Below are 15702 nucleotides of genomic sequence, written 5' to 3' on the forward strand. Positions count from 1 at the left end.
AATATCCCTGCCAGCGCAGTTGCTCTTGGTTAGTATTAAGTTGAGGCCTTGTGGGGGGCTCCAGCACCACAGCTCTTTGGTTTTAGACGTCTGCTGGGTCTCCACAAATATAAAGGCATGCAGATTAGAGAGAAAAATGAAAGCTTGGGGTTCACCGTGCAGCGGGTTATCTGTCAGGGGTAGTTCTGTCTGGGATGTACTTCCACTGTAGAGCTTCAAAACAGGGTTGAAATTAAAAGAGGCTTATAGTTCTCCTTCTATTGCCATTCGATCTAATTACTCTACAGCTTCTTGATGTTATTCTGTGTCAATCAATGAATTTGACAAGCTGCACAGAATTGTGTTAACAGTGGTGCTTCTGAGTAGCCATTACAATGCAGTGCTGCAGAAATACATTCAAAGAAATGCAGTTGTGGTAGAGATGAAAGTAAAAATATTCAACTTGCAGTACAGAATTTCGGTTTCCCCCTCTGGCAGAGACAGTAATTACACAAACCCTGCCAAATAGATATCCACAGTTCCAAGACAATAATGTGTTAGCACGGTGAAGTAAATGTAATTGCTGTTTTCTTCAAATATTTTACAAACCAGTCTGAGAGCAGTAAGTCGACACCTTCTCTTCTTTCAGCGCACTCTGAGGAAAAGCCACGGCGGGTTGTCCTAGCTACCGATCACGCTCTGTTTTTTTATTCTACATCTTAACACTAAGTTTCCTTTTTTGTCTGGAGTGTCAGAAACTTTTCTCTACTTCCAACGTTTATCGGCAACAGTTGCTGTAGACTACTTCCTTCCTCGAGCTAAAGTTGCTGCCGTGATGTAAAACGCATTGCTCTGGGTGTGCATTACGAAAAAAGTCACCACAGACACCAGATTTAAAATGTTGAATGAGATTTACCTGACACTGATATGCTTGATCAGCAATATGTGATCTCGTTTGGTGAGGACTTGAATGTAACAGGCTCATTTATATGTTAAAGCCCCTGCACGTCCGTTTTAAAAAACAGCACATTAAAATTCATATTTCACTCGTACATGCCTTATCTTTGTTCTCAAGCTTTGATGATTTTTTTGGTTCATTAAATCTCTACATAAACAGTTAGTGAAAGCTCTATATATATGGATGCAGATTTGGCCTTTAAAATAATTTGGTTTGGATTTGAGAATTAGTACACTGACATTACATGAACATGTGAAAGGTAAATCAAGCTAATATGTATGATGGTCTGCTCAGTATACTGTGTGTGTGTGTGTGTGTGTGTGTGTGTGTGTGTGTGTGTGTGTGTGTGTGTGTGTGTGTGTGTGCGTGCATTGGTGTTTTGAAGTGGGCAGCACGTATGTTTCTTTCTGTAAGAGAGGGAGGGAGTGATTGACTGGTCTGAAATTATCCACAGCATTGCGGCCCACAGCCCACATTCCACGGCAATGTCTGTAATTTAGGCCAAAGGGTCTCTTATTTCTCTTGTGACTGAGCAGCAGCATGGTAAGCGTGTATGTGTGTGTGTGTGTGTGTGTTGGGGAGGGGCTGCATTAGGGATGTAACTAAGGCTTTTGAAGCCGGGAAGGTTAAACCAATTTTCTTTTCTGCATTGTTTTCCAAAGTGCGTCCCACGGCAGTGGCATTACACTGATGGCCAGTGGAGTTGTTTTTTTTCCTGCTGACAGGCCCCGCTCTTTCTGCACCCACAATGTCAACTGGATCTGATTATTGCCTACCAGATGCAGATAATGTCTGCCATTGATCAGGCCATTTATCTTGAACTCTTCTGGCCCTGGCCTGCTTTCAGAGACCGCGGGGAGATAAGCGGATACAGATAAGCAGATAATGTAGTCTCTACAGGCTTTTAACAACCAGAAGAAATACTTTTTCTCCGCTGCTTCCCCAGCTGACATATGACGTAAGCTTCATATCTCTCTAGGCTCAGGAAGTTTTATTGTATCACAAAGATCTACAAAGGTATCGTTCATCAGATCAGATAGACTCTTTCATCCCTGCGTCCATAAATCTTCCTAAATGTTCCCTGAATTCCAAACACACTGTTTGTATATACACTGTCATAAGCAATGGTTGAATAAGTGTGGAAAAACAACACAATGCTGAGATTCATTTTTGGCATTGTTATTTACAGGTTTAATACTGCAAAGCTTGGCTGTGCCAATGCAGATGGAAAGTCTGAGGTCTTTAAATCTTCCATTCTCTCTTTCAGGATGTGTGATTGATGCAGTTCAGAAGTGAAGACTGTCAGCTTTTCCAAAGGCTTTTTCCACTTTTGGCGTGCTGGTGTCCCAGTTTGTGTAACGGCTCTTAATGCTGGGCACATTTGTCTTTGTCTCTGAGTGTGTGTTTGCATGCATAGCCATGTGTCATCCCCACATTAATGTTAGCAATGAGTGACAGACTCATTTATGTCTGGCTACATGTCTGAGGAATTTGGAAGAAAGGGCCTGTCAGTGCTTCTTGTCGAGGGGGGGTGTACAGATTAGAGCCAGTTGTCATTGACAACCCAGTGCAGGGTGCTGGGAGATATGGTCGGATGTATTGTCTGTAGGATTTTTTCTTTTTTATAAAACTTTAAAAAAGAGAAAACATCCTCAGGTTGCTCTCGAAAGGAGTTTACTTACGTAATAATTTTACTTAAATGTATAATGTATATACATTTTAGTACTGAGGCAATGTGGATTTGTCCAGACTGAAAGATCTCATGAAACACAAACCTTCATATCCTCCAGTTTCATATGGCAGCAGACTCATCATATTCTTTTTACCTATCATACTTACTCATTACTCTGTTTCCACAACACCCCCCACCTGAGATGACTGCTTCTCCGAGCTGGTAACCATTGTGTTGAGGATCACGAAGAAAATTCTTCACATCCAGTCCTAGTTTGAATACATGAAACAGTTTTAGCCCTGTGAGGCAAAGACAGAGGCTGGAGTCGGCCTACAAGCATAAGAAGAGCTTTTAACATATTCCATTTCCAGGACTCATGTTACACTTATCAGTAATATTTTAAACGAGGGTAGATTTGGTGTAATGGCAGGAAGGCTCATAAAGGCGAGCCGGTCCCCTGGGATTGTAATCTAGAAGAGAGTTCCTGTAAAATTAAACCACGGTTGTGTTGGGGGGGAGACAAACATGCCTCTGGTTTCTTTGAAGTGGAGAATCAGTCTCCAAAAAAAAGAATAAAAGATGACAACATGTCAGGGTGAAGCTGATGGTCTAAAGACAGACCTTACGTGCCCAGACAGCAATTACTGAGATACATAGCATACACCCAGTCATTGTGTTTGATCTCAGTGCTTCGTTCCCGAGCAAGGATGATGTTTTTCCGCAGTGAAACTGTGCAGGGTTCTCATTTTGTATGTGCATGTTAATCTCTGTCAGCATTTCATTTGAATTAAAAATAATGTGTGGTGAGAGATCCGGACGCTGATTTATTTGGCAGCGTGACTGTAATCACAGACTTGTGGTCGCTCTCAAATCTGATAATGGCCATTTAAAAGAGAGAGAGCAGCGACTCGCTCAGTGCTGCTGCAGCTGCACAGGCCCGTGGAAAGGACTGGTAGCCATTTTCTGACGGTGGGAGTCGTATAAATACATATCTTGGAGCCCGCCATGTCATGCGTTTGAAGCCAAACCAGGATTTGCTCTTGATGTTTCATCACAATCACCACTTCAAACATAAGACTCCTTGTGATCTAATTAGTAACCACAGTTAGTACATTTGCAACTTATTTAAGACAAGATGTACTGTTTCTGCATTACTCTGTTCTGTGGCATTGTAAAGATAAATCATTTCACAGTTGTTATGAGAGATGTTTTCCCACAGCAAATGAGCAACGGTAGGGCAGAGGTTAATTATTCCATTAGATGAAGAAGTTCGGTGCACAATGCATACATCTGTGAAACATGTATGGATGCAGAGCAGGAGCCTGTAACCTGATGAGCACATGGTCCTGTAGGCTGCTCTTTCTCCCAGGCCCTTTGTGACCACAGCCTTTATCCTCTGCAGCTCAACCAAGTGGCTGGACTTCAACCAGCCATCAGAGGCCAATCCTTCCCACCCCCTGATGGTACTTCACATTCTTAGTTCTGTATGCCATCAGTGCATCTATGGACAGCCTTTCAACGCATATGGACAATAATGTTTTTAATGTTAAAAGTGAACTTCTCACTGCAGTTTGGGGAAAGAGCTCTTGTGTCAACTCTCATGGGCGAGGATTTGATTTGCCACTCTTAGCAGCAGATCCCATTTTCCATGACTCCATGTCTGCATGGCCGGTCCCAGGCAGCCAACTGAGCCTCAGTCCCTTCGTTACCGAGGGACGGATTAGCATCGCAGCTATGAGCTAAGTCTGTTTTCTGCTCCGTGGTTGCTTGGGCTGAGCTGGCAAGGAAATACTTTGCAATGTGCCTCCATTGTAGATCTATTGACCTCCCAGCCACTGGGTTAATGCTCATTAGACAAGCTATAGAAAGCAAGGGTTTGCAGCTTTAGGAGGATTTTCCAGCAATGTCCAGCTCTATACGTCTGTTACACCAAAAATAGTGGGTTCATTTTTGTTTTTTAAACATGGCTGAACCCATCTAACAAAGGCAATTGACTCCTTTACCATTGACAGGAGTTTGTTTCTCTGTTTTCAGTCTTATCTATGTTCGATGTCACAAATGCATCAAAATTTGAGATGCTCTCTCATCCCAATCTTGCCAAAATAGCCGGTTTACCCAAATTTCTCATTTCCATCACTGTGGAAGAGAGCCAGTGCAGATTAAAACGTGTGTCTGCTGCAAAGTCAGTTGCAATATTCCCATTGCAGAAAAAAGCCAAATGTTCGAAGGTGTTAGTGGGTAGTTGGACCAGTGGATAAATCCCTTAAGATGATGGACACAAGCAGGGAATGATAAGTGCTGTTGCCTCTCAGGTAAACAGTACATTCAGGCCCGCAGTGTGAATCTTAACAGGATAGTGTCCCGCCTTAATAAATCTGTGTGATCCTCTCACTTTGGCCCCAAACACTGGAAGGTTGCCCTTTGGAGCAAGAAGCTGAAATCTGACAGTTTCAGTAGGGCTCTTGTGTTGTTGGGGCAGACATGTAACGTGTCATGAGGGAAAATCATTGTTGTTCTTGGAAAAGTTATCACATAATAATATGCTTGGTCGTTGTGATTTATGTCTGTGGTGCGGGGCCGGAAGCTCCTTAAGTTTTTGGTCCGTCAGGGTGGGCCATGGAGAGCTCCCAGCTGGCACTGAAGGCTGAATGACTGTAAGTGCTTTTTATATGACCAGCTGACCTCCCTTCAGGCCAGTGCAGTGGGAGTTGATCCAACAGGAAGACGGGAGGGGGTGCATGCTGTTTATAAAGGAGCGTTTTGTTTTTCCTCCCTACACGGTAGCGGCACCCTACTGGGAAATTCATTAGCGGCTGACATCACCTCACTCAGTACAGAGTGAAAGAAAGAATATCTTTCTGCCTCAGCTCTCCCCTCCCTCCTCTCCCTCTCCCTCTCTCTCTTTCTCCGTGGCTCCTTATCCTGCTCTGGTGCGCTGCTCTCTTCCCTCTTGCGCGCCTTTTACGCAAAAGGTTAGCGCGCCGATGTGCGCACCTGTGACCTCAGAGCTTTTCAGGGGGCCGAAAGCGCGAGTGTTTGTCTCGTGGAGGAGCGACCGAGGTTGAATCCAAGTCCGCCTGTAAATCAGGAAGTGGGAGGACCCAGGCGTGGAGGCAGCAGCGGCAGCGCTCAGTCAGTCAGTCGCTGGATGAATGGGAGCTTGTCTGCTGCCCAGGAGCGGATGGGGAGAGGCTCTCGAGTGCCAACGACCGGGATCCGTCTCAGAGAGAACGGCACACTGGCTCTGCAGCTGAACTCACAGCGGGCTCTTACCTCGTGAATCTCCGCTCACTGCCCCTGTCTCCACTGGAGAGACTGGCCGTGCGCTTTGGTGGATTTGTTTCCCTCCGTCGGACGCAGCGCTCTCTCTGCGCACCGACACAAGCACACCCTCCCGGATCCTGCTGGTTTCCACTCACGGATATTTCCGACAGGAGAATATATACGTGTCAAAACAACACTGTGTTCCGAACAAGGAGAGGAAGGTGCACCAGGGGGTTTGGCTCCCGTCGCCTTGCTGCGGTCACAGAAGCTCTCCGTGGCCAGACACATGGTTCCCTTTGTCCAGAAGGCGCAGTAGCTTTGTGAGCGGCTTTGGATTTTTTTTTTTTCTTGGAAAGGCTTCTCGTCTCTCCGCATGGCTGTCCTCGATTTATAAGGAGTTGACTTCGCCGCCTCTTATGTGGATTACATGATTTGAAAAGCAGAATGTGAAACGAGGCCACATTTACCAGACCGAGAAAGTAATATCCTGACTTATTTGCCTTCTCGCTAACCGTGCCACAATCTGAGGTATGCGCGCTGGTTCCGATCCGTCCTATAATCTAACATGTATTTAACAGTGTGCTTGCGTGTGCTCGTGTGTATGTGTGTGGCACAACGCTCTAAATGGGATTTTTAGAACAGAAACCACTGGACCACCTGTCCTGCTGTCATTTATTCTGCTGCTTTCATTGTTTACATCCTGTCAGCGCCGTGTTGATACCCGATCAATTCAAATAGTTCACCAATAAATCAGCCCTGGTGTAGACTAGCTGTTTAACTGCATTCTCCTGTTCTCATTTCTTTCTCCTGCAGCCCAAATAACAGGCAGGCGACTATATACAAACACGAGCGTGCAGATAACCAGGCTGTCAGTGCACGCAGATTTGTAATATCCCTGTCATTAAGCTTCTATAAATCACAAGAAAACGTGTGAAAGCATAATGCCTTCACGTCATATGCGGTCCACAATTTAAAATTATGGAAATCCGAGACCAGTGAATCCACAAAGCTACTTATCAGAAATTCATTTTTATTCAGAGAAACCTGCATCTGGCTCTCTCCCAGCTTTACGGGTGTTGTCCTGTCTCAGCAACTTGTACTTCATTATAATTCTGCTACATTTGGTGAGTGAAGTAAAGTTTGTTTTGGACATTTTTCTATTATTTTCACCCGCGTATGTTTCTTTATTATTTGTCAGATTCAGGTTTTATTTCTAACACGGTGCTGCGGTCCGTGCTCCAGGAGAAAGGATGGGACTGATTTGTCACGGAGCAACAGTGCCATCAAGTGGCCTGAATATTAGGAGACACTTGTTTTTGCTTGAGTCTTCGTGCCCAGTGTTGGTTTTGTTGATGATGCTTAGGTGCCCCCGAATAATTGTAGACATAATGTCGATGTGACAGGATACAAACAGTGGATATGTCCTGGTCCTAAAGGAGATTAAATATGATCTTGTCTTAGTAAAAAACAGAGACCCTCTGTTAAAGAAACACAATGTCAGAGATAATCACATCTAATAAACCTTATCGGGCAGAGTTCAGGTATTTACTTAACAGTGACAGCTTGGTGATTAAGGCATAATAATAATTTACCTTAACCCAGTAATGCCTGCTCTGTCGGCAGTCTGTGATGTCCCTAGAAATGTGATCTATGGCTCCGTGTGGACATTTTGGAGGGAAATTGGATTATATTCAGCTGTTGCAAATTCTGGGATATTTTTGCTCATTCCATTTTCCTCTCTTCCAGGTCTCCAATGCCGGCTCCGAGAAATTTTTCAGCACAGCCGCAGTTAAAGGTACAGATATTATTTTATATTCACCATTTACTGTGCTGCAGTGATGACAGTGTGATTCAAATTGCTGTGCATCGTCCAAGTTCACTTATTGTGAAGCATCACCTCCACATATTCATTCCAAGCGCACACATATGGAACATTGCTCTGCTGTTTTTCCACATCTACTCATAAAACAGAAAAATGTCTTTGTGTCAGCAGTCATCAGATGGAATCATAGAAACATGCTCAGTGCGGGCTTCTACATGTATGAGCCATGTAATTGTTTGGAAACAATGTGGCGTTTGTAAGACATGTGCTGTAATGCGCTGCAGCCAGAGGAGGAGGATGCACTGATGCTGTAGAGGAATGAAGTGCGGACAGGACAGGCATCTGCTTACGGTCTGTGTGTGCCAACACCACATGTGACCTCATTATTAAGTCACTAATTTGCTGTTAAAAGCAGCCCCATTTTCTCTGGCTGAGGGATAATGGAGGTGCCCCGTGTGAATGGACATTCCTCCGTAATGGGGGGGGGGGGGGGGTTAGTATGCAGGGCCTGTAGGCTCGGAGATGAGGGTTATGACCCCTCCGGGACTGTGGCAGAAACAAGGCCGACTGCTGATGACAGGTCCCTGAACCTCCCCTCGGCTCTCCGTGCGGACCTCCAAACACATTTCCCACATTCTGGCCTTTGATTCCCTCCAGGGCTTGATTTGTGGCGTCCATTGGGAAGGCTCAATGGCCGCGCTTGACAGGAAGGTTTCCTTTTGAACGTGCTCCTCTGTGGACTTATTTGGATCCCTTGAAAGGATTAAGGCCCCCTTTGTGTGGCCTAAATCAACACAAGGCCGCCCTCTCTCCCCCTCTATGAAAGGGACCGACTGGGGAAACAGTACACAAAATACGCTTTCTCTCTGCTGCATGATAGTCCACTCTCTTGGCCCCCCGATTTCTATTTAAATATCCCCTCTTTTCTTCCCTTTTACCATCTCTGTCCCCTCCCCTTCGCCTGCCATATGCTAATGATAAATCGTGGCTGCTATTGCTTATAGGCGAGTTAAAGAATCCAGGTGCAGGGAGAGCAAGGACCACTGGTATTTTTTATGGAGGGTGGTGTTGAGATTAAAGAGTCAGGTGGGTTTTTGTTGGAGGGGATTACCAGAGCTGTAATGCAACCAAACCTCTGGACGGGCTACAGCTCCAACAAAAACAGCGGAACAAGCTCGTATGAATGTCAATATTTGCCCAAGGGCAGGTGCAAAAAGTCTCTATTTGTGTGACGGTTTGTGCACCTTCCTGTTGGTCCACATACAAATTATTCTTTGGCTTTAGGCTTCTAACAAATTCAAAGCAAAGCTGGAAACCTTATTCTTGATGCTGCACACAAGTCATTAGTTTGCAATTGTAAAAATCTACAGTCGTCTTAAAGAACCCAGCTTCACTTACGATTGGGAAACAGGTCAGGGGAAGATGTAAACATTTCACACATCATATGCTGAAGACATTGTCTGTGGTGAATACACCAGGCTTCACAAGATTCATAGTATCAGAAAATATTTACCCAGTGCTCCGATGCCTCTGCGAAAGTGTGTATTATTCAAAGCATGGTGCCAGCTCTGCTGATCATATTGGGACTGATTGGAACAAAGGTAAGATGCACTGAATATATGAGGAGTAAATTGCAATTCAGCAGCTGACTAGCAGCGGAGCTAATGACCGGCTGTCGGCTGTTCTCAGTGCAGCAGGACCAGAAATCAGCCCAGGGCAACGTCAGATCTCTTTGAAGACTTGGTGCTGGTCCCTCATCCTTTAATCTGTTGCTTTCTCACCTGCTCAATAATTACTGTATTAATGTTTTTTTTTCATTCTCCCTCAAAGCCTGAGAGTTTTGAGCTCAGAGTCACTATCACTATCTCTCCTGCTTTCCCTTTCTGTTTCCCTCCCTGTTTCCTTCCCTCAGTCCTGCTCACTCTGGGCTCAGTTTGCTCAGGAATGGATTTCATTAACTTGGACTCATTAAATGTGCGCTCCAATTACCGTGGTTGCTGATGTGCCTGCAGGTGTCAGCCACCTATCCCAATTCATTTGCGCTGCAGGAAGGCGGGAACCATTGGAAAAGACGTGGCCCAGTCCGTTGGCCGCCAGTGAAATTCACAACTTCGCTGAACTCTCAGCTGCTTTCAATGCGCTGTAGGTGGGAATCAGGAACCGAGCCTTATTAATGCTGGGACTGTTGTCTGGGGAGTCCAGTGAAGTGCTGGGTTGATACAGATATCTGTAATGACAAACCAGCGCAGTGTGTCATCACAGAGCCCTGCAGGCAGATCTATCAAATGATTAAAGCTGTGCCCAAGGCCAGTAATATCTTGTCGCCCAGATACAATCCAATCCTTCACGATATTGTCATGACGACTGTCCTGGAGACTCACATACCTAAGTCCCCTGCGCGGCGCAGATGAGGCTCAGCGTGCATTGTTTGTCGAGCCGAGCATCAGCAGCAAGATTAAGATAACGCCGGATGACATTTAAAAAGCTCTGCAGTGCCATTTATCAAGAGTAGACGTAAAAATGTTCTCATCAGTGAACTGCTGAGTCCGGTGTGTGCCCTGTAGATGGAATCTATTTAAAATGGAGCGGATGCTTTTAGGGAGCTGAGGATCGGCCTCTGCAGTGACCGTTTTACATCCGGTACTTTAAGAAACTTTCACCGGAGACAACTGGGATTCACAGACAATCTCATTTTAATACTCTGATCTTTCACATCTGTTGTCTTGTGCGCTCATAATTTGATATGTGTGTGCTGACAAACATGAACTGAGTGGGATTTTTCTTGCCTCTGCATTTCACTTTAAAATTACTGAACCCCCCTGCCCCTATTGATAGGTTGTTTTTAATAGAGTTGTTAGTGCACGCTGTGATTTCAGACTTAACCTGTTTGGTTAAATTAAAACAAACTCAGGTCTGTTTTGCTGCTTGGATCGGTTCATTAGGGCTGATGTGAAAGCCGTCAATCAAACCCGGGTGCAGAGCAAACTGCTGAAGCGAGTTAAAAGGCAAATGCGTTTTGTCTGTGTCCTCAACCGTACTATGTTTTTTTCTGTGATACTGAAACTTAATTTCATACACAGACTTTACACAGACTTGAATTACCTTTTACCCGTTTATACATTATCATAAGTCATATTTAAACTGTGGTCATTATTAGAAATATCCTCATTTCTATTCAAGGGAGTCAGGGAAAATGCACATGAGAGTTCATCTGGTAAATGTATTATAGCAGCCAGTCCCCGGTGAGACACTAGCAGCTGTGTCTGCGATGTGAGAGCGGGTTCAGTGTGGGGGTGAATTGAAGTGCACAGTGTAGTGATTCTCAGTTTCCCCCCCTCAGCACAACGCTGATTTCACCATGCTTTACTGGAGTTAATGTGAAAATGAAGCGGTGCTACAGCGGGACCCGGGGCTGACGCCAGCGTGAAGAGCGCCGCCGGTGAAGTGTGTCGGGCTTGAGTGCGTCTGTCACCGAGGGAGGGAGAACACTATGCGATGTGAGAGGTGTAATTTGCGGCGCTGATGACATTGTTTAAAAAATTGTGGAAAAGGGAAAAGCGGAGGTGAACTTTTGTGGCAGATATCAGAGCTGAAGAGCTCCCTGGATTGTCATAGAGAGCTCTGCCGGCAGCAAAATTGCCTGTGAGCATTTCACTGTGTGGGAGGGAGCTGAGAACTTTCTCTCTCTGTCTCGTTCTCTCTGGGCTTCCTGAGAGGAGGACTGGCCGTTGGAGCTGTGTGCACTTGCAGGCTGTGGGTCGCCACCTGCTGTAATCTCAAATGATATAGGGGGCAACATTCACGCCACAAATCACCCAGGCAGCTCCTTAACTCATTCAGTGGACTGGAAAGAGAAGGTTGGCCTTTCACAGCACCAGTGTTGGTTTACTGCCCCGGGCTCCCTGCTCTGCCCTCACGCTGACCTCTGCCGTCTGTGTGGGTTGGTATGTCAAGAAATCAGGGCTGCCCATGAAACTTGACCTGATGCGCAGTGGAAAGATGACCTGACTACCATTGGCCTTTTGTGCGTCCTGAGGAACGGCTGCAGTCCAGGACGCTCTCCTTTTTTGTCCTCCCCAGGGCTGTGAGGTCACAGAGAGGCTGCTGCACCCTCCCTCCAGACATAACTGCTGGAACAAAGCATTGTTATTGTTTTGGCTGAGCCGCAAGCTTAATACGAATCATACCGCTCTTTTGATATTTAATAAATGTGAATGTTTTGAGAAATAAGACAGGGATCTGGAGGACTTAACTCTGAATGATGCATCACTGAGGCAGATTCCAAGCGTTTCCCTGAGTGCTCTTTGCTTCTATTGGTTATTTATCCCCCACAAGGAGCATTTAATGTATCTCTACAGGGTAAAGGAAGCTCAATATCCTGTACTGCACAGAGGGAAGCCCCCCCTTCCTCTTCATGCTTGCAACCACCACAGAGGGAGAGGCTGTATTTCATGAGCATGAAAGGGGCCGCTCCAGCCATGCCTCTTGTGCTGACACAGCCAAACAAAGGTTAACAAATCAAGGGGAGCGCTGGCTGATTTACTGCCTCGCTCTTGCAAACAATAGCCCAGACCCCATGTCTACATTTCACATTACCTTGTCTATCTGACAGACGGACAAATATGGCTACTGTATTTCACAAAATCACGATGTCAATATTTTTGTTGATCAGAGCTCATTAGTTCTGATCTCAGTTGAAGGGATTGCTCTCCTAGTGAGTCTTATTGTGTATTTAATGTTGGTAAACTCTATGCAATCAGTCAGCATAAAAGATATTGAAAACTGAGATGGGTTTGTTACAAAATGGTGCATTAACTGCATCCCAACATTATCAGTATCATTATTGTGTTTTCCTTAAATCTGACCTGCTAAAGTCACAACGTATTCAGATTTTCTGGCTGGTAACTCAATTTGGAAATATAAAATACCGTATGTGAGACCATGGGTAGTTGTTGTCTCCTGGGTTGAAGCTTGTTGATTGAGGATCAGTTTAAGGATGTTGTGAAGGGGTCTGTTGGTGCTGAGGAAACACACACACAGCAGCAGAGTGGGGCGGCCTCCCTCCATCCCCTCCGGCAACACAAAGAGGTCATTCAGAGTTTGTTCCCCAAATCCCAAGGTTAAAGACTAAGTAAATCCATCCATCTTAATGCACTTATTTCAGCACCAGGAGAGCTGGAGGGAGACTGTGTAAACACTCCTATATCCGACATACCACGCTAAACCCAAAGAGCCTGGAACCCATCAGGCCAAAATTAAAGGTCTACATCTCAAACACAAACATTTAAATGGGCTGCAGTCCAGAGATCAAAGTGAGAGGCCTTTGTTTTCCTGCTGGCCCCTCTGTGTCTGCCACACTCAGATATGTGGTGCTTTAGCAGCCAGTCAGGGCTGAGTGGGGAGCAACTGTACATGTCTGTTAATGCTCTGAGGCATTTTTGTGTTGGTCTAGGTGAAGCTGAAGTGCTTAACCGATTAGCTGTTCTGATGGCGGTGGTCGTGGTTACTTCACTTTTCACAACTCTTAAATCTATTTTTAAATGAAGGGTTTAGGCGAAAGCTGCCGTTCCCTTACGTGAACTATCCTTCAGAGTGGATTTCCTTTTTTATAGTAAGATTTTGTTTTGTTGCTGTCTGTGATGTTTTTTGACGGCGGATATGCCACAGGATAGTGGTGATGGATGGAGGTGTTGAAAGCACTGATGTGGTGTTACCAGGAGAAGTCCTCCCCCCATCATCATCATCAGCATTCACTGATCCAATGTGACATCAGCCACTCTCCTGCCAACTGTGCACCATTAACAGGGTCAAAGTAACTCTCTCTCTCTCTCTCTCTCTCTCTCTCTCTCTCTCTCTCTCTCTCTCTCTCTCTCTCTCTCTCTCTCTCTCTCTCTCTCTCACACACACACACACACACAGACACAGAAACACATACACACACACACAACCACTTATCAAGACCCAGCTATTCCCAGTGCACTGTTAGTTGTGTTCGGGCCAATTATGCCTGTGTCTGTCTTTGGTCCCTGCAGCAGAGGTGACTTTGCCAAAGATGGACAGAGAGGATACAGCGCTAATGAGGCCTGGTGGTGGCTTCGAGGTGTGAGTGTATGTGTGTGTGTGTGAGCGCATGTGTGCATTCATAACAGCAAGAGTGCTGATCTGGAATGATCTGGCCCTTCTATCGTCATCTACCACGTGTCTGGCAGTTTGTGCTCCTCTCTAGCTCCTCTCCCTTCAGCCACTTTCCCCCCACTGCCTCTCTTAATCAAGGTTTAAAGTAGCAGCCGCATCATGATGTTATTCCATCAAATAGATTCTGATTCTGGTGAATGACCTGAGGGCTCTGTAACAGACACGCAGCTTTGCAGACACGTGTATTAAAAAGAAGATGGGATTAACAGCATGGATAAGATGATACTGTTCACTCCAACAGTGTCGTGTTGCTGAAGTCTGATTTGGTCTCACTTACTTAAAAAAACATCCTGCTGATGAAAAGGATGGATAACAACACACAGCTAATGGAACCACCCTTTTGAATTATGTATTCATGGAGAGTTAGTCAGATAAAACAATGCCAGGGGGGCACCCATAGTAAAATAGTGTGAACCGCTTAGGATGGATTCCTCAGACACCACAGGGTGTTGACATTGTGTTCAAGCTTTTTTCTTGCATCAAATAAATGACCATTGCTTTAATCTCTTTAATCCTCAACTGTCACTTCAGGAATCCAGGAAATAGACGCCTAAAGTCAGACTTTGAGCTCCAATGCGGTCTACTGCCGTCTTGCAGCTTTGGGATTTTTTTTTTTCTAAAAAGAAGATGGAAAATGTTTAGGATTTTCTTCTGTTTCCCAGGACCAGAGTAGGGTCATTTCTGTGGAAGTGAAAGTGTATATACAGCCTTGTAAGAGGCACAAAAGCCTGTGAGAGAGCAAGAGGACTCTGATCAGGATTGATGAAAGAAAGGCTTTAATTTCTCCCACAAGAGAGGAGGTTATCTTATTTTCCTTTCTCACCCTCTCTGATTCTCATAAATATGCAGAGCAGAAATAAAGCCCTGATGAGCCGCAGGGCAGATTAGAGAGGACTACAGAGCAGGATCCTGGTTTGTTAGCAGCGGTCCATAGATCCCTTGCATGTGTTTCTGCTTTACACACACACTCCCTGGCTCCCATTGTCTCCAACTGCATTTCATTATAATTCCACAGGCTACTGACTGCATAACGTCAGGTAAAGGCAATGTTAGGAAATTGAGATGGGGCCATGTCACTTTTAGGACAATATCGCCACCTTGTGTTTGGTGTCATCTCAATACCCACTGTGTCTGAGTGGGTGGAGAGGACATGGTTAATTTGTGCTTGGTGGTGTGCATGTGTGTGTGGGTATTCTCGAAAGGCAACTTTTAAAGCATGTGCACTTGATATAAACAGAGTGTAATGAGCTGCACAGTGTTCCATTTTATCACCATCGTGTGGTTCATCATCTCTGGCTTTTGGCCACTGTTCTTAGAGGCCTGCCCAAACCCATCAACGTCCATCAGACTGTCCCCATCTGTTGCAGATTAAGCTGCTCCAGGGGGGCGCTATTTGATTTCGGGGTTCCAACATTCCCTCTTTACTCCATGTGTCAGGTTTTACTGTAAATACGGTTGTACAAAAACCAAAATCCCAGAAGGGATTACTTTTTCAGGCCCTTCAAGCCAAGAGCAAACGGGCCATTGCACCGGTACGGGCTGCATGTCTGGTTTAGCTCTTAGAGCGCTGAGACAGGGGCTCTGCTGGGCCGTTTACAGGCAAAGCTGGGAAGCTGTGTTTGGAAGCTTTCCCCCTAAACCCTGCGCTCAGTCTGTGTGCAGTGTGGTGTTGTGATGTATGAATCCCCTGGCCATGCCTGACACTAGCGAGCCTGTCTGAGCCCATGTCTTCACATAGTAGGAGGCCATGGACAGAGGCCGCATTGTTCCCATAAAGTAACCCAAGCTCAGGGCAGCCGCTGCCAGAAAGGG

General features: G+C 45.5%; 1 protein-coding gene across 1 annotated transcript in view; it reads left to right on the forward strand.

Annotated features, from left to right (window-relative positions):
* The first annotated feature begins 7623 nt into the window (after positions 1-7623).
* auts2a (activator of transcription and developmental regulator AUTS2 a) overlaps positions 7624-15702 on the forward strand; it is a 30798-nt gene continuing 22719 nt past the window's right edge. The window contains exon 1 of the mRNA XM_062406724.1: positions 7624-7668. The gene's annotated coding sequence lies outside the window, so the exon portion shown is untranslated. The remainder of the gene's footprint in view (positions 7669-15702) is intronic.

Source organism: Platichthys flesus, chromosome 15, assembly GCF_949316205.1.
Source record: "Platichthys flesus chromosome 15, fPlaFle2.1, whole genome shotgun sequence".
Lineage (NCBI taxonomy): Eukaryota > Metazoa > Chordata > Actinopteri > Pleuronectiformes > Pleuronectidae > Platichthys > Platichthys flesus.